This window comes from Magnolia sinica, chromosome 7, assembly GCF_029962835.1.
Source record: "Magnolia sinica isolate HGM2019 chromosome 7, MsV1, whole genome shotgun sequence".
NCBI lineage: Eukaryota > Viridiplantae > Streptophyta > Magnoliopsida > Magnoliales > Magnoliaceae > Magnolia > Magnolia sinica.
In genome coordinates this window covers 79542866-79563530 of record NC_080579.1, presented here as the reverse complement: position 1 = coordinate 79563530, position 20665 = coordinate 79542866, and the positions used below count along the sequence as shown (strand labels likewise).

The window sequence follows — 20665 nt, the reverse complement described above, 5'->3', positions numbered from 1 at the left end:
ACCAGGAAATCCAGCATCAAGGGTCAGGTGGAGTCTAAGCGAGTAACCGGGCTTCCTGGACGTCCAGGGAGAGAGGAATGAATCGGAGAAGAAGAAAGAAAAGAGAAGGTGAGGAGCGTTGTCCCCTTCGTGGAACTCTTATCGAGTCAACCCGCTAACTCAGTTGAGTCCACTGAATTGGGTTGTCCCTGAGCCGAGTAAAGCCACCTCTGGGCTTCCCAGAAGTAGAAAAGAAAAGGAGAGAAAGGGAAGATAGGATGGAGAGAAGAAGAAAAAAAAAAGAGAAAGAGAAGAAGATGGGTTTGGTGGCTGCCGAGTTGACTCGGCTGAAACCGAGTTTAACTCGATCAGGTCGGGTTGGGCCTGGTCCAGGCCTAGCTGGATATCTCAGCAAAAGATGAGAATGAGGGAGTGAAAGGAAGAAGAAAAGAAATAAAGGGAGAAGGAAAGAGTGAAAGAGCGCAGAGAAAAGAAGGGGAGTTTGGGAGTTGAGAGAGTGTTGTTGGGCCGGTTCGCCAAATGGAGTTGAGTAGAGCGACTGAGTTGATAGGGTCGAATCGACTCGAATAACTCGACTTAAGGAAATTCGATCTTTACGATGTTGAATTAGAATTTCATTCACGTTTTTGAATTAATTGGAATTATTCTTATTTTGTCCTTATTAGATTATTTATGCTATAACTAGCTATTATAATCAAAGGTTGTAAATATCAAATAGTAGATCTTAGTATTTATCATCATTATTAATATTACTATAATTATTGCAATTATTAAATATGGTTAATCATTGGTAGGTTAATTTTACTAGTATTAGTTATTATATCAGATATTAACATTTATCATGCTACACCTATTTTGTCATTGTAGGTTATTGACAATAAGATTAGTATTGTTAGTGTTAATAGATAATTATTATTTACTTTTACTTCGTTCTAATGTTATTATGAATTAATTGTATGAGTTAGATTTCAAACTTTAAACCAAAGTCTAAGATTAGATTAATGGATAAAACTCTAAACCTAGGTAATCCAAACCCTAGGTTAAGACCGTAATCATGGTCATTGTGATTATCAAGCATGATTGACCATTGGCTGATTCTTCACACCAATATTAGATGTTATAAACAGACCTATGATTATTAGACATTTATATTTTATTTACTATCCTTAAGTATGATCATGAATAGGTTCAATATTGATGGCTATTATTAGATTCATTATTAATGGCTATTAATACTATCATTAGAAATTACTATCACTTTCATTATGGGATTAGTATAAGTATTGTTAATATAAATATTATTATTAGTCATTATAAGAATATTAGATATTGTTAGTATATTTAAATATCAACTAGTAAATCATCATTATTAATATTAATGGATTAATTATTTGATCCATTGTACAATAATAATAATAATAATAATAATAATAATAATAATAATACTAATAATAATTTAGGATTTAAATCCTAGAATTTAAGTTTAGGACTAAACCCTAGGGTGAAACCCCTAATTCTACACTAAAACCCTAAAAGATAACCCTAGGCTATGATCTTAAACCCTAAGTAGTGTGTAGAACTTAGATCTAATTGTACATCCTGATTTATAGTAGGATTTGATTTTTAAGGGAACGCGCATTCTCTAACGATGCTTGTAAGCGATGCAAACTAATAAGGTGATGATTTCTTCCCCTTGAGCTTTTCATTTTCCCATTAGCTTAAGTGATAGTTTTTATTTTAATTTCAATTGATAATTGATATCTTCATTTTATAATCACATGATTTAATTATTGGAATTGAATTGCTATATTATGTGCTTAATATTTATCCTACATACTTCCTTATGTTTGTGGATTACTTGTGGATTGTTTCTAAAATTTAAACTGGTACATCAGTGGAAAACCCCCACTTATAAATGTACACCCGTACTTGGGATGTAACTCGATTGAATGTTATTGAAATGGACCTGCAACTTAGTGGTTATTGAATAGAGGCTTGAATCAAATATTGATGTGAGCCTACTATTTAGGGGTTGTTGTGTCTAAGTGGTTTTTAAGGATGGTTTTTATCACATGGTTTTGATATCGGCCCTATGTGACTTAGTTTTGATGATTGCCTTATGTGGCTTAGCTTTGATAATTACCCTATGTGGCTTACTTTTGAAATTCGTCCAGGTAGCTTTGTTTTGGTATTTGCCCTATATGGGTTCGATGTTTTATATCGTGCAACCATGCGATGCTAAGCCTCATATACTGTAATATGATTGGCCACTAGTCCACGGGTTTCCATTAAACATCCTAAGGTGGTAGTCTCATGAGTCAGGGATGGTGGTATGAGACCTATGCCCGAGCTGTCAGCCTACGCTGATGACGAGCCCCCGTAATGACCTTGAGCTTATTTAAATTGGTTGATTGTAACTGGGCTAATAATGGTTTGGCTAATCATGCATACATAGCACAGACTAGCGTCTATTGATATCATACGTGCTGTATGTATTTTGTCTGACTGGATGAGCATTCCCAGGTTGATTACTACATGGGTGACGAGCCCATTGTCATCACGGATGAGCATACTCGGGGCGATGATTGCATTCACGCATCCATGCATCTAATAAGACTACATCATATACTATTTTTTATGCCTTGTTCTTATAACTATACTTGCCTAATGCGGTGGTGTGTAATCTTGAGGAGAATTTACACTGAGTTAGCCACTCATCCATCAAATATATAACCATACAGGTAGCATGGGTGGCCCAGACGACATTCATGTTCATATTGATGAGGAGCAGGCTATGGTTGATAAGGGTGCATGAATGTATTTATTAAGAGTTGCTACAGGATTTCACAGCTCAAGATTGTTGTAAATTTACTTTGTTTCACATGTAATATTATTTTATTTCATAACTACAAGAATGAGGACATTGGTTTGTATAAGTCATTATGGGCAGCTTCTTGTATATTTAAATAATCATGCAACTTTCCTTTACATTTAATTTGTCCATACTACGCTAACGGCTAACTCTGAATGATAAAAGAAAAAAAATAATATATGAAAATCTGGCTCTTTATAGGTTAACACTCGTGTTTTTTGGAAACGGGTCATATACTTAGGTCCTGAAAACATGGGGCGTTACATCGGTGCTTCGAGCGTGTGCTTTGCATTCTCGGTTTGAGTCTCCGCCCCCGGATGGCCCTCTGCAAACAGTTCGGATCTCAACACTGTCGTCTGGTCCTCTGCTCGGCTGTTCATCTTCCCGAACTTGCTAGTCCTTCTTGACGTACTCACATAAATGCCCTTTGCAAATAAGGGTTTTGATCAACTCAATCGCTAGTGTTGTGGCCATGGTCGCAATGAAAACAACAATATTTGCTCTTATCTCGTTGACTCGTGTTCGTTTTCATACAACTTCGCCACCTTAAAAAGCTGATTGTCTCGGATCTCTAGGAGGACTTGCTCTGAAGATGTATTGAGGGGAGTGTACGAGCTAAATTGGCTCTTGGGACGCCTGCTCGGCCTTTGGCTACGCGAGGTGTCCTCGTCCGATCTCTTTCTGTTCGAGCTTGACTAGTGAGGGGCCTCCTTACGCTTCTTATCCCTCGTGGAATTTTTCGTGCTTTAGGCTCCTTTCCAAGAACTGAAGAAATCTTCAACGTTTGAGTATTTCTGAGCTCGTTTCATGAGCTCCCCTAATGTGGTTAGAGGATTCTTCCCTATCGAGAAGAGAAACCCTCCTTCTCTAAGTCCAGCAATCATCGTAGCTAGAACCATCATGTCGGAGTAGTCGTCGACTTGCAGCACCTCCCCATTAAACCGAAGAATATAATCCTTCAATGTGTCTCCCTCCTTCTGTTTGATGGTTAGCAGATAAGCGGAAGGCTTTTGGTGTTGTTTCTCGACAATGAACTATGTCAAGAATGCTTTGCTAAGCTCGGCAAATGAGCCAATCGACTTTGGCTTCAACAGTCAATACCAGCCTCGTGCGACTCCTGTGAGGGTTATAAAGAAGGCTTGGTACATGATCAGTCCGGAGGCCAACTGGAGCTCCATCCATGAGTGATAAGATTCCAACTACTTGGTCAAATCCCCAAAACCCGAGTACTGTGCGATGGGAGGCATCTGGAACTTTGGAGGTATGATTACGCCTATTATTTCGTTGGTGAACGGGGGCTCCGCCTCTTCCTTCATCGCCTCCACTGCGGTCGGAGCCTATACTTGATATGCTCGGCGCATAATGCCAATCTGACCTCGCAACTCGTCGAGCTGAGCTTCCCAAGGGTCTTTATTTTCGACAACAGTTTCACGAGCTAGATCTGAGTTGGTGCTCAGGGCGACATGCCCCGGGCATGAGTCAGTGCTTGGGCTGACGCACCCCGAGATGTTCCTCCTTGAGAACCGGTAGGGGCGGAATGTTCTGCGACTAGTGGAGCGATCGCCACATGATCAGGGGGAGGATGTTGTCTGGTCATTTGTTGTTTTATTTGGCCAAGCTCATTAACTAACATTTCCACTTGATTTTGTAACATGTGATATCTGCTTCCTCGATTCTGAGATCTCTGTGTTAGTCCCATTGGAGTTGATTCAACAAGCAATTGAGAAGACGAGTTTCGTTGCCCAGCTGGCTCGGAATCGGCAACAATGGTTGGAGGAAGCGCTTTCTTCTTTCCTTTCGCCTTTTTTTGGTAAAGTAGGAGCAGCTTTCACGTCAAAATTTCTACAGACGATGCCAAAATGTTGATTCAAAAATCTGGTTCACCCACACCGAGCTCCTAAATACAAGCAGTTTTATAGATAAACGACAATGGAGACCTTGGCTAGAGCTGAGGACCCCCTGATGCCAAAGTCAGGCCTGGAATCTGGGTCTAAGTCGTGTTCATGGGGTTTAGGTTGAGAGATTTTGCATACCTGTTCCATTTGGTTAAGCTCCTATTCATACTGTTTGGTCGGAGTGGACGTCCGTTAATCTCAGCACGATCTCTGCCATTAGGCGAGAACTGCGTACGTGATGATACTGTCAGTTATCCTGTGATCATGGTTAAGTGATTAAAGTTATCGTGCGTTACTGGATTGAGCTCGGCTCAATTGTCTTAACTAAACTGGTCGATTGAAGTTAGTCCGAATAGATGATCTGAGGAAGGCTCTCTTCAATCGAGCTCAGACTACACCGAGTCAGCTATGGGCGGCTCAAAGTTGGGGTCGGCAGGGTTGATTTGCCCGAGCCCATGCCTTTCCATGCTACAGCTCAGATTCATCTTGTTCGTTGGTCTCATTTGATGAAGTATCTCTAGAGCGGCCACTTGTCTAGTTGAGCCGACTATGAAGGAAGTTCAGATGATCCGTCCTGAGACGTGACTAGGCCGAGCTGACCTTAACTATGGTCCGAATATATTTTCCTGTAACATGAACCACACTAGAAGTAGTAGTGGAACAATGATTCTAACCGACCCAACATAGCATTTATTTTCCATCCAATCTGTTCATAAGGTCACACAGACCTGGATGATGAGGAAAAACAAATATCATATCTATCCAAAACTTATGTGGCCTCCAAAGGGTTTCATTGGTAGATATTCAATCCCCATTGCCTTTTGTAGTGTGGTCCACTTAATCTTTGGGCCTATCTTATTTTTCGGTTCAAGTCTGAGGACAAGCTCGCCAAATGAAAGGATAGTTGGGATATAACACATACCTCGTGATGGGATGCACAAAACTTGGTGGTGTCAACACACAGGACATATCGCTGGTGTACGGTACACTGGCCAATCTGCTTCCTACCTAATTTACGTCTGCGTGTCCCCATTGACAGTGCTCTATTAGCCCCACATGATATACATGTAATATGTGTTTTGTTGAGGCTGTCCATCTATTTTTTTGTTTTCCAGATCATTACAGGGCACTGTCTAGAAATTAAAGGAAATTCAAATCTCGAGTGACCACACTACGAGAAAACAGTGACAATTGAATGCCTGCCATTAAAAACTTCCTTAAGGTTCACTGTAATGTTTATTTGAAGTTAGTAATGGTGAGTATTCAATCACCGCACACCCTGATCCATAGCTTAAGTGGCTCACTGAGTGAAGATACCTCATTTCAACAATGACGTCTTAGTACCGATTCCTTTAGGGCCTGTTTGGTTTTCCAATTACCATGGTAGTTAGATGTAAAGACATCATAATTACTTTGTTACTAGTATTATCAATGATTAGCGTAATACCGGTATTTCGCTTTATCATGCTTGTTTTTCGAAACTTTGTGGGTCTATTTATGGGCAATACAGTACTCGCATGTTTGGTTTGACACTGTAGTAGTCACATCAAGGCATTTTCTCTCTTATGGTGTCCACCATATTAGCTATGGTACTATAATCAGCTGTTTGATTTTTTTCAACTGCGTTGAATATATACAGTGCAACAACGATCGCCCACCGGTGGCCACGATCACCCACCAGTGGGAATTCTTTCAGGCATATTATGTTGTCTACATGCCTTTCCACCAGGTCTCAATTTGGGATATAGGAAATGATGATCTTTCTTCACTAACTTCAATGGTCCACAACATAAACTGATTTGCACCAATATGTATTCCAGCTCTCTGTGGTGAACCTGTTGTAAACCGACATCTGGATCAGTGTTGACATATCAAACGATGGAAACTAATTAGCGAGTAGCAGTCGAAGATAAGCACCAACATAGGAGCTTACCTGTTCTCCCAAATATAGAAATTGACCATGCAAATGACAAGTCCAAAATTTAATCACAAACCATCCGTTTAAACATAGTCCCTTTACTACAAGGAAGTAAATCATTGTCCAAAAACATATCCCAAAACGTCCATAAAAACGAAGCAAACACAACCTAAGGCTGACAGTCATATGATGCGACACAGGAAGAGATGAATGGCGAGGATAATAATCAAGCAACTGATTATCATCCTCATCAACGCCTCCAGTGCACCAGGCGTTTCTTCAACGCTATCTCCCTCTGTCTCATGCCCAGCACTGGGCTGATAGTCATGTGATGCTGATCTGGAGCTCCCTATAGGATCGTTGCTGCAACCGGCAAAATAAAGCGGTCCATGCGTCGAGACCATGTTGTCATAATCCACTGCCACCTCGCCCACTCCTGTCTTCTGTTGAGCCGACACATCGCAGAAATTGTCCATTGAGTAAATGCCTCAGACGCCGATTTGTAGCTACGGAAGATCGCTAAAGAATATCCTTCAACCTGTTGATGGCACTCCTCCCACGTGTAATAGATTCCAGGCCAGCGACCTTTGAAAACAACGTACATCTTTTTACCCATCTGAAGATAACGATATTTTATCATCAACGTCAATCCATTTTCACAAATAATGTTACATATAATCAAAGATAATACTATATATATATGTATGTATGTACATAAGCACATGAAATTAGTGCAGCTATATTGACGGTTAGAGCATACCTGAAGCTTTTCAAACTGAAAATGTTAAATCTATCAATCTACACTACACACATTGCAAAATTCTAAAACAGGATAGTCATAATTAATATAAAGTTAGCAGCACATTTAAACAGGTAATGCAGGTTAACAGGCATCGATGGAGATATCATTAAATACAGATCACAATCCAAAAAAAAGCCACAAAAAAATATCATCCAAATTAACCCAGTCATCTAATTAGTGAACACAACTAGCATGTGTAACCAGAAAAAGTTAAGTCCAAAAAATGATTGGCTGTCCAACCAATCAAAATAACAACCATGATGATCAACTTCAAGGGACTATGCTCAGTCGGACGACTGATCTGGAGCAAGTAGCATCAACACAAACTCCAACCTTTATGCTCAGGGAGAGAAAGGAATGAAGCAGACTGTTGTTCGTCTTTCGATAGTATCTTTGTAACACGTACGATCTCATGACCTGTAAGACCCTCAATCTGCTCCAGAGCTGGTACCACCTGCGACATACGTACCATGTCCTTCCCTTACTGTATGGTAAGGGCCAGTGATTTGATGGCATCAACAACTTCACTCATTCTTTTGTCAATGATATCACAAGGGCGATTCATCCTAGCTTACTTCCTTGAACTAGTTGTGCTTCCTATGTTGATGGAGTTGTTCCCATTCACAGACGGACTTCGGCGTGGAATGTGATTACCATCACGGCTTTCATATGACCAGTGGATGTTATGCGTACTGTCCCCTACCTCATCACTGGATAACACAAGAGTATCGTCATTTAGATCAACCGATGGTGTGGGTGAAGTATCAAGATCCCTGGGCCTTCTCGAAGGCGGAGTGTTACGCATGTTTCCTGTGGAAGCACGCAATCCAGTCACTCGGTCATTACCAAATATGTATGTTAGGTCGTCGTACCTTCGCACTGTTTTCCCGCGTACATGTTGTGCATATGGATGTGACTATTGATAACAATAAAGATAAATCAATATAAGTAAACAAACATGAGATGATACATATAACTTAGGAATAAAAATAATTGCTGGAGTTATACAAAATTTAATTTCGAAGATTCTCTCACCCATATGTAATCCTCCCAAACATCGTCCAGAGAGGTTACTACCTTCAAGTCATCGTCACGACCAAATCCACAGCGTTTAGGGTATCTCGAACCTCGAAATACAACCTTTTCATAGTGCGGAGGCGATTCCCAATATGTTTCTCTTGCACTGATATTCCTATTGCACTCCTGACGCTCTCTATGACTGTTTTATACGTCTCCTTAAAACCATTCGCACTCTTGCAGCCATTTGCAACCACATCCATCAACATATTAATCAGACAGTCATCCATTTCATCTGTCTATTGCATTGGGCCACTCGAGGATTCACTTGCATCAGGTGATTTTAGTTTATATTTTCTCGGTGTCCTGCGGGGTGTAATACATGGTTCTTGGCCAGGTTCTTTTGTAGGAGTTGATTGGTTGTTTCGGTTGGTAGGTGACATTTCACCTTCACTAACTTCAATTATCTACAAATAGAAAATGAAAAGATGTAATTAACAAATCATAGTTGATATAATTCATAGCATTATTCTAAAAATTTTCATTAAGTTGAAGGAAGATACACATAATTAAAACATGATACAAAACTTGGAATAGAGAATAGACATATTTGAAAATCTCCTTTACTGTTACTAAAATCTAGACATATGCTTGTAGGTAACTCAGATTATCATGACATATTTCTATTACCTAATACAAAATAATAATTTCATGCGGTAATCATACTATACGACTCACAGGAAGAGATTCATTCCACATCCTCTCTGCGATATTGTCTCAATATGTCGTTCATTCATCCTTTTCACGTTATGTAACATTACCCTCACATGGTGATAGATCCACACTCTGTTACTTCCGTTGAGGTGTCCTCCTCTTCCATTAAACTATCTCCTCCACATATATGGATAAAGTTGTGTAACACACAACATGCGATCACTATCTTCACTTTGTGTTAAGGTTGTATGGTGGAGCTGATTGGAGGATCGAAAATCGCGCTTTTAGTACTCCAAATATTCGCTCGATAACATTTTATAATTGAGCATGTCGATAGTTAAAAAGTTCTTTCTTATTCGTATGATTGCGGCCTGTGCGGTATTCATTGAGGTGGTACCGTACACCACGATATGGAGCCATAAATCTAGGTGAATGGGTGTAACCAGCATCAACTACGTAGTATTTACCTACAATTAATTACAAGTATATGTCATGATAAATGAAAGAAAAAATCATCTTATGAAGATGTTCCATCATCTATTGATATTCAAAGTACCCTGAGGGATAGTAAAACGATCAGTGGTATGTGTCAATGCACTCTGTAAGATGCGTTCGTCAGAGGCAAATTCTTTCCATCTGGCGAGCACATATACGAAGTTCATATCTAACCCACATACGGCCATTACATTTTGAGAGAGGATCCCTTTCCTGTTACGGTAGGTTGCACTTTTCAATGCTGGCACATGGGCGGGTACATGGGTGCCATCAATTGCACCAATACAATCCTAAATTCAACATGTATTATTAGCAAAGAAATAGTAAAAAAAAAAGTTTAGAGTACGAAGGGTTGTTAGAATTGAGCTTACCTGAAAATATGTGCCCCATTTTGGATTGGATCGAATCTCGGGAGGTGTTTCTGCACTTGGCAGTTTAACAAAATTAGGATATAGTCCGACAACAGCATCCAAAGCTTTCGTAAAGTAACAGCTAACTGTTTCTCCTGACCTTAAAAATTGATTTTTAATTACACGGTTTCTCACAATATGGCCTACTATATGAAGGAAAATGACAGTTATTCCTCCATAGAAACATGTTTCCCATCGGGAAGCATATTTCTATCATTGAGAAAGGAGCAGAGGTTGAAGAATGTGGCCTTGTTCATTCTGAGTTGAGCAACACACACTTGCTCTCCCTCTCTAATTATCCCATTTATTATCCTGCTTCTTTCATAGTCTCCAAATCTTGAGGGTGTCCTGAATAAATAATTGATGCAATATTCTCCCACTGCAATAATTGTTGCTGCTGCAGCAAGTGTAGTTCCAAAAGCAGCCACTTCCTCTTCTGTCCAGCCATGTCCCTCCATGTTACGAATATTTCTTGTGCAACACACCGAATGACAGTTAGACAGCAACTATGACACAATATCAAATTCCAGTATCATATTGGTCCATGATTTTGGTGAGCAAAAGAAGACATATAAACAGTTACTTACTGCCAACAGTCATCTCCTAATTGATCATGATCAGCAACAGTACAAGACTCAGTAGGTCTCAGCCTGACCCATTGAGATAGTGTCACAGTTGAATACTACAATGCTTCATCAAGCTTCTGAGTACATGTTGATATACACACGCAAACAGTTTTTGATTTACATTACTCCAACATATGTAATATACATGAGGTTGAGAGAAATGGAAATCTATATATGCAATCTGTAAATCAGTTTAACCTAACTAACAAACCATGTTTTGAATTACTACAGATATGAGAATGGAGGTTATCTATATGGAACCCTGAATATTTAATATATACTTCAGTTTTCAAATTATGACAAACCAGTTATTGCAAAGCTATAGATATCAAAATCGAAGTTTTCTATAAGGAACTCTGAAATTGTAATATCTAAATCAAATTCAGTTACATGTCAACCCAGGTTTTGCAATAATAGACATATTACATTCGAAATGATCTGTATTGAAATCTGCATATGTAATATACAAGATTCTTCCAGACAATTTAGGTTCTGCAATACTAGAGATAGAAACATCCAAATAAAAAAATTGAAATGGCCTACAACACGATATCCCCCCCCCCCCCCCCGAGTGTTGTCATTGCTATCAATTCAGGGTATATGAATTGAAATGTTCATAGTCATCAGTCAACCCGTAAAATCTCTAAATATTGGAATGAAATGCCATACGCTGGCTCTCATGTGGGGACTGTAAGCGAGCAGAAACATTTTTCTCATTAAGATCATATGTAATAATTTTTTTCCCAATGCATTTGAAATTCAAGATTATCAGAACATTATCATCCAACATCCTACAGCAGCAAAGTTTACAAGACATTGTTTCAACATTTAATTTTACACCTGTTGTGATTAGGAGCATAAGTACGTCCGTTTATGTCAATAACTGTAAATTGAAATTTATCAAAACATATGACCTTCCGACGGCCAGAGCAGCAGCTACTATTAGCAATTGTAAAAGAACCCAAAGCATAGCATTTTCACCTATTATATAAAGAATTTAAAGATAAAAAATAGATCTGCATACGGTGACAAAACCAATTGCTAGAGAAAATGGTATAACAAAATACCTAAGAAAAACAGTAGAAAACAAATATCAAAGCTTTTCAAACTTTGAGATATATGGAAAAGCAGAGACCCATCCAACGAACAGGATTTTGTTACGCCAAGGCTATCTCAGGGATTGAGATATGAATAGGAATGAGTAGGGCCACACGCTTGTCACTGAAGATGAGGGATATGAATGCCTACCTCTCGAGGAATATGCACAGGAGATGGTGAAGAAGTCCGGATCTGTTGGCTGAGCAGTCCACTGCAGGAAGATGGAGTGGATATCAAAATCAGAGATGGAGAAGAAATCCGGTGCATGTAAGACAGGACTTCCCAACAACATGTAATCCCTGAATAATACAACAACATGCAAGGCCCCTGTAGAGATCAAACTTCCCTTCGTACATACCTCTCGACGTTTGGATGTACTGCGACAGCATTCAACGATCTTCGGCAAGATCTGTTCTGAGGCTGATACCTATGAACCATGGAAAAACAGACGAACATGGTGTCAATGAAGGGAAGAGCTCAAAAACTATCTGCGTTGAGAAGGGGGAACATCAATGGGTGTCATCTTCTCACCATATAGGTCCGCAAAATCGCAGCAGTCTGGATCGGTTCCTCCCTGTGAAGAATGACTAACATGCCATGAGAAGGTTTTAAATGCTACAACTGCGCGAACGGAAACCAATGATGCACTTGTGGACCACTGTATTTACGAATGACCGATCTACTGCGAGACTGTAATCCTCTCGATTACCTGTAGCGGATTTGAAAGTCGGGCGGCTACTTTACATTTGTCTACCGCCAACTCATTTAACAGGTATTTACGTCTGAAACCAAACAGGAGGCGAAAGTCATCATGACTTCTTTACGATCTAATGCTGGTATCTCGGAAAACCAAACAGACCCTTAGATGACTATTTTTTTTAGCTCACGCCCCCAATAGTGCCGTAGCCACCTCGATACTGATACTGTCCGTACATAACAGGAAGTCATTCTTACCCAGGAGCGGATTGCTAGCTGAGTAAGCTATGTGGAGTCTAGCATGATTCTCAAATAGACCACACCTTGGGAAACATTGTGAGTTAAAAGTCTACTGCAAAAAAATTCTTGAGGGCCAGTGAAGTTCTGGATCAAGCTTATATTTGTATTTTCCCTTTATCTATGTTTTTTTATATATATCATATTAACAGGTTGGATAACAAATAAACATCAATGTGGGGCCTAGCAAGGTTTCAACAGTGGAAATCATCATTCCCATTGTTTCCAGTGGTATGGTCCACTTGAACGTTTCTAATGCTTCAATTTTAGGAAGCGAATTGCGTCCTACCCCTGTCCGGCCAGAGCTCTATGGGGGCCATTGTGATGCAAACGTCTTATCCACGCCATCCATCCTTATTTACAGGTCATTATACAGTATCAAGCCAAAAATTAGGCAGAACCAAGGCTTAGGTGGGCCACAAAGTGGGGATTGAAGGCCCTTGAAGAAGTTTCGAATCAAAAAGATATTTGTGTTTTCACTTCATCCAAGTCTACATGACCTTATGAATAGGTTGGATAGTAATTTTTGAGGTCAAAATCTGGACCACCCTCTGCTCAATGCAGCAAACCGTCAACGAACCCTAGTCCTTCACAAAGTCGGGGGACCTTCCGATGCCTAAGTCAAGCTAGGGAATCTGGGCCTAAGTCAAATGTAGAGAAATGGTGCGAGATATTGTGTACCTATAGCAATGGGGTCCCCTGGTATTTATACCTGTGGGTTGAACGATCCACGTTCGTTAGTCTCGGCATGATTTGGTCAATCAGCAGGATATTGTGATCGTGGAGATATTATCCATAATTTTTGGGTCGTGCAACATATCGTGTTTTAAGGGCGCGTATCCTTGGGCAAGATCTTCAGTTACATCTGCATTTTTAGGTGCCTCCAGGCTCGGCACATGGAGTATCCTCACCCGGGCTCGGCCTCAGCCTTGGCATACGGAGTATCCTCTCCCGGGCTCGGCCTCAGGTTGTGTAGACTCGATGTTGAGTACGAGGCTCGGCCTTATACTGTGTAGACTTGACACCGAGTGCGAGTAGTCGGAGTTTGTCAGTAGATCACCGAGGTCGGAGTTCGCTGAATGAAGCTGACGGTGAGGATCAGAGCTTGGCTCAACCATCCTTCTTCGGATGAGGACGAGGGTTAGGAACGGCCAATCAGGACTGTAGTTCCGAGTCGTGATTCATCTGTTGAGAGCATGTCTCAACCAACCTACACTCGTAACTTAGGGATCGATTCATACTTGACGTGGTATCCTCCTTCCGAGGCCTTGTTAACTGATTCGGGTAACTCAGGCCAACCTCGATTATCCTTGTTCAGATTTTCCCATAACAGAAGTCCCCTACTGTAACAACCCGTACTTTCATTACTCGGGTATTAACAAAATCGGATTAGTATAAACACAAATCCAACTAAATGGAACATTCGCCTTTTTCATAGCATTTAGTGGATCTTTTTAAGTGATTTTCATCCTTAGATCAGGCCATCTAGCCATTGCTTACTAAAGTAAATGTTGTAGTTAAGCATACAATTGCAAGGATACACATTTGATCGAAATAACCTGATCAGAGGGTTAAATGGAGAGATGCACCATAGTTTGGGAATTAAATGACTAAAGAATCATGTGAAACTGGCTATTTGAATGCACCTAAATTAGCTCATGACTATGGAACCATTCTAGATGGAATTAGGATCAATCCGACCACCATATCTATATAAATCCACAAATAGGAATCAAAAGTTAAAAGTAGGGCTCACCTAAGCATATAAATTGCCTAAGAAACTATCAAAATTCCTAACAGGACCAGTAGATTCAAATGGACGGTGTAGATTACACCATACAGAAGTGTGGACCCCATGCACTTGGTGCAAGTGCACGGGATGCGTACAACCGCTGTGCACTAGAATGCACAGCTCAGTCAAATGCGTTTGGCCCAAGAAAAGCCTCCAAAAGAGAGATTTCTCTCTTCTCTAGTTCCCGCCCGCGAGAATTTGAACGGAGGACGTCCGTTCACGACGTCTGTGGCCCACCTTTCAAGATCAAGTGAGTGATCCGAGCCGTCCTTCATGCATGGCCTTCGAATCCATCAAAAATCATCTCTTCCCTGCGTGTTGGAAGGCACATGCATGCTTGCAAACATTGGCACAAAACAGAAGCACGTACGTGGTTTCCGAAAACGGAAACTTTCTGTTACTGACGTGATATGTGGCCCACCTTTGTGATCGTCTAGCATGATCTCTACCGTCCATCATGTCAGGACAGAAGATCCGACCACACCTTAAGTTTCTACGTGCGAAGTTGGGCATGTGTGTACTCACTGCACCGATGCAAGTAGTGCTGCGTGCGGTAGCTTCTGAAAGCGGGAATCTTCCGTACTGCCAGACTGGCTTACAGTGTGCGCGATTCTCCTCCCATCCTAACCACCCATTCAAAGGAATCCCAGACCTCCATTCTCTCCACATAGCTTAGGGTTTCCATCGTAAGAGAGAAAGCCGCCGCAACTCCAATACTCTGAATCCCACTGAGATTTGTGAATGTCCGTCCAAAATATGGACCCCACAGTGTTCTAGGATCAAATCCACACCATCTATACGTACCAGATTAGCCGATTAACCAACTTTAAAGAATCCGCCATTATAGAGAAGGTCATCTTCTCCGTTCTACCATAGATACCCATCACTAGTGATGGGGTCCGTTTTCTAATCAAGGTCGTCCATCTGGAGGACCACAATGTCAGAGATCCAGTTGTAGCATTAGATTAGTGCCACGCGGCCATTTTAGTCAGTTTTAGTAGAGAAATCGATTGGTGGTGCTCGGGTTAAACCGCACTTAAGTGTAACTAATCCCATGGATTAGTTGTCGATTTCGAAGCATCTAAAATAGGAATCGGACATTTTATAATCCTGCCTTTTAGGGCTTCCTTTCCAGAAATAGAAATCTTAAAAGAAAGGGAGAAAGTGCGTCGTTTCTAATGATACATTGAGCGAGTCAACCCGGTTTGAGCCGCTGTAAGTTCGGGCCAAGTCCTTGGCCGTCACCTGGTTGTTCCCAACAGAAAAAGGAGAAGAAGAAGATGGAGTGAAGGAAGGGTAGAGAGGGAGAAGATTTGAGTCGAGGAGAAGGGTCGGCCGAGTTATGCTATACGTTGTCGATTCGACTCAGCTCAACAAGGGTCAAGCCTTGCTAAGTCCATGCTTGGACTTCTTCCAACAGAGGGAAGGATAGGAGAAGGAGAACAGAAGCAGAAGAAAACGAGAAGAAGAGCAGAAAGAAAGGAAAGGAAGAGAAGACGGGAGAGAGAGAAAGAGAGAGAGAGAGAGAGAGAGAGAGAGAGAGAGAGAGAGAGAGAGAGAGAGAGAGAGATCGGAGGGAGTGAGAAGGCACAAGAGTTGCTGAGTCGCGGACTCGCTAACTCATTCAACCCAATAATCCTAACGAGTCCTGCAACCTCGCTGGATGGGGGATTGCTGAGAAGACAGAAGGAAGAAGGGAAGGAAAAAGAAACAGAGTGGAAGGATGAAGAAGGGAGTTGAAGCTGAGAGCTTAACCCACTGTCGAGTTTTGATGGATCGACTCACTGAGTCAGACTGCCTTGTAGGTCTGGTTTGATAACTAGCTGTTATTAAACATTTCAAAGAAATGTGAGAGAAAGAAAGAGAAAGTTAGAGAGGAAGGAAGAGAAGAAAGGAAGGAAAGAGGGAGAGAAAGAAAGAGAGGCGAGCCACTGAGTTGACTCGGTTCAAAACCGAGTTAGGCCTCCAACTCACTGAGTTTTCTAATTCCAGACGCTATCGGGTCGAGTTTCGCAACAAGGTAATTTGAGGTTTACCTTTTGTTATTATTTTTGTTTATTATCATGTGTTATAATTATCATTAGAAAATTAGTATGGATAGGTTCATTATTATAAGTTACTATAATTATAATCATTATCATTATTAGATAATATAATCATTTCCATTTTGGATTGGTATAAATATTAATAATTTATTGTTAATAATTATTTTATCATTTTAGCATTTATTAAACTCTCATTTTTATGGAAATGATATTGGATATTATTGGGAAGAATTAATACCAATTCACAAATTATCATTAATAATATTATTTTATTCCTTACGCAGAAAGTTAGAGTTCAAGTTCTAATACTTATACTTAGATTTAAATGGTTGGGTAAAATCCTAAAATTTACATGATCTAAACATTAAACTTTAATCTTAACCATATAAATTTCGTTACGTTGTAATCTAACCACTCCAAACATTCTAATTTTGTTAAATCTTGATCCTAGGGTGTGTACAACTATCTCTAGCATTACCGGGAGACGAACCATCTCTTGAAAGGTGAGGATCACCCTTCAAGCTTTTCTACATCTTGATAGTTGGCCTAATTATTCATCTTCCTTCATTTATCTTATTGATTAGTTAATATGGTTGATTGCTCTTATTGAGTTCGATTTTTATAAATGATTGATGAATTGAATTTAAAGTCAAATATTTGAACATGCTATGGATTTAAATATCCCTATTCAGATTTGAAATGAACGCTTTAAATATGCATGTGCTATATTGATAATTATACATGATTTAATTTGTCAATCATGATTACTTAATGGTGTTTTAAGAGATCCTTGAACTAGTGGCCACCTGTGAAATAGGTTAAATAAATTTACATTGTGGACTTACCACCTTGTGGACCATTTGTGCCTATGTGGCTTTTAGGGAATAATCCCTTCTTATCGTACCATTAAATGGAATATTCAGCCCTTGCGGCTTTTATGGAACAATTGTCTCATGTGGCTTTAATGGATTGTCTTTATATAACTTTGCGATGGTAAGTTTCACTTGTTAGATTAATACTGGCCACTAGTTGAAAGGGTTACCTTGAACATCCTATTTGTTAATCTCATGACCAAGGATGGTGGAATGGGACACTATGCCTGAGCTGTCGGCCTATACTGGGTGATAAACCCCCCATAGTGACCTTTGAGCTCTCCTAAATGGATTGTTTGAAATTAGAATAATAATAGTTGGGCTAATCATGCATTTCCATGGCATATAGTCTTTTCTGAGTGATTAGTTCTCCTTGGGCATACCTTTGTGTACTTTTTCGAGTGACTAATTCTCCTTGAGCGATTTATATTATTTGGTCTTTTCCGGGTGGTTAGTTCTCCTTGAGCGTGCCTTTGTGTACTTTTTCGGGTGACTAATTCTCCTTGAGCGATCTATATTACATGGTCTTTTCCGGATAGCGAGTTCTCCTTGGGCGTACCTTTGTATATTTTTTTGGGTGGCTAGTTCTCCTTGGGAGACCTCGTTGCATAGTCTTTTCGGGTGGCTAGTTCTCCTTGAGTGTACCTTTGAGTATTTTTCCGAGTGGCTAGTTCTCCTTGGGCGACTTTTTACCAGCTGGATGTGCATCCTCAGGTCTTTGAGCATGTGCATGCATCCATGCATTTAAACAAGAAAATCTTGTATGATTTATTTAATGAATGTGTATCTGATAAAGCTTATCTGATTTCCATGGTAATCTTTGTGTAATATTTGTTATACACTGCCTTTGTTAACTATGCTTAATTATCTTAGTGATGCGATAAATCTTGAGGGATATACCTCACTACGATAGCCATTGACGCTATCGAACTGTACTCAGTGTGCAGGAGACGGAGATGACGCGAAGACTGGTGTTCATGTGGAATGAGAGGAGCTAGATGATCTTGCGACTCTCCATTCCTAATTTTATTTGTATTTAATTTATACTGTTATGTTTGTAAAGGTTAAGACATTAGTTTGTATAAGTTTTTGGGTAACCACTTGAAACTTTGGTTATGTATATTTGGACTCCCTCTTATACTTGATTTGTTTTTGTCCCGCTGGTTTATTAACTCTGATAAAAGAAAAAAAATTAACGTGAAATTTGAGATATTTAAAGGTTAACGCTCGGGTTTTTGGAAAACGACTAGTGTACTCGAGTTTCGGAAACCGGGGTGTTACGCCTACTCTCTTGGTCCGAATCCAGACTTTGAGAGTAAACGCCTGGGGAAACGAAACAACGTCTCCACGCCTTTGTTCATGATTGCAATTAGGATGATCAGGGCGTAATTAATGTGATACATACGCCTCAGATCTCGCGTGCTGTACGGCGGCCGCAACCTTCAGCTTCTATCCCTTTAGCGAATGACAAGTGATGACGGCTACGATTTGCAATCGGTGAAGCAAAGGAGAAAGCGCCATGTGTATGCGGAGGGGCGAGGAGCCGCCCACACCATTAATGGCATTAAATGCTGAGTAGACTTTGACCCCAAAGCGTGGGTTCGGATGTATAGGCTTCCTCCATGTGTCCCTTGGCGCCAGTACCGAGTCGCCTTGGCTTCGGGAACGGCCGTTTGCAATGATGACGCCGACTAATGAGGCGGTTATATAAACCCCTCCCGTTCTCACTCTCACACTTCTCGCGCTCTCACTTCTCATTTTCTCTGCTCTCTTCTTTCGAATCGCCCTCTGCCGAAAATCACCCTCCGCCAAAAATCACCATCTACCAGAAAAAGGATTTTCTTCGCCGGATAAAGGGTTTCTGACCATCGGAGAAGAGATTCTGCTCGGAGGAAGCCATCGGAGTTAGAAAGATTTCTACTGGAGGAAATCGCCAGCAACGCTGTGAGTCTTCCAATACTTTAAAGCCTTTTTCCTTGCATCATGTCAAGCAACTCTGACGAAGTGGTAGAAGTTCGAGGAGTTGGTTCAGACTCTTAACTGGAGACTACTGCCTCGGAACCCGGAGAGTTTGAAGGCCCTTTTAAGGCTGTACCCCTTGACACTTCGGTCCCGGCCCAGAGAACCGTGAGTTAGAGGGCCAGAAGCCGAGGCAAGAGACCGAAGAGGGCTCTCAGAGATCCCGCAAGGCGGTCGAAGGTAGGCCCCTCGGGAGGCATGTCGAAACCGTTAGTCCCTAGGGGCTCAATCCTGGTCGAGTCCCAGATGGCCCAACTCCGTGAAGACTATCAAATTCCTGACTCGGTGCACATCCAAGCCCCTGCCCCCACGGACCAAGCAGGCTCTCCAGCTGAGGGGGAGATTGTTATTTTCATCTGTGCCCTTCAATGCGGGCTTCAATTCCCCTTCCACCCATTATTACCCGAGCTGACCGCACAGCTGAGAATAGCTCCGAGGCAGTTGGTTTCGAACTCCTGGAGGATCCTCACTTCCACATTTATTCTCCGGCATTAGGCGGGGAATCAGAGGCTGACACCAAACGAGTTCCTGTTTTTGTACATGGCCAAGTACGATAGGTCGGATCAGGTCTAGTGGTACTTCTCGGCTAGGCCTACATCCGTCCTAGGCCTAGTAACCCAACTTTCCACTTCTAACAAGGATTGGAAAGGGAAGTGGTTCTAGGCCTCAGGGGAGTGGGAGGCCCCTGCCTTTGAAATGGGCAGACTACGGGTCTAAGTCCCTACCAAGTTTGCCAACCCAGGTCGGACACTTCTTTTAGTCATTCTGTACACTTGGTCCATTCTTTTATATTTTAACTCATACTCTGCTTCTGTTTGCAGCTCAGCCAAAGGGGTTCCCAGACCTCTCTGCTCTTCAAAAGCACCAAGTCGCCCAAGCCAGAGTGCTCCTGTAACGTCTCAAAAAAATCCGTACAAAGACCCGAGTACCACCTCAGGCAGAAATCACTTAGGACCAAATCCTGTAGAAATTAGACAAAATTAACTAAGTGTTAAACTAGATTATCTGTGAAATTAGCACTAATCACTTTAAATACGATCTGTATGACCCAAAATCTGCAGGATCGCTAACGCTACATTGCCTAAAAACTTAGGATC

At 41.0% G+C, this 20665-nt stretch overlaps 1 protein-coding gene and 1 long non-coding RNA gene across 3 annotated transcripts in view; one reads left to right on the top strand and one right to left on the bottom strand.

Annotated features, from left to right (window-relative positions):
* Positions 1-20665, top strand: part of LOC131251495 (uncharacterized) — an 81715-nt gene that overhangs the window by 44646 nt on the left and 16404 nt on the right. The gene's annotated exons all lie outside the window — the stretch shown is intronic.
* LOC131251496 (uncharacterized) lies at positions 7528-9003 on the bottom strand. Its single transcript, XR_009173892.1, has 2 exons — positions 8523-9003; positions 7528-8403 (listed from the first exon to the last, which is right to left on the bottom strand). It is a non-coding gene; the product is annotated as an uncharacterized LOC131251496 (long non-coding RNA).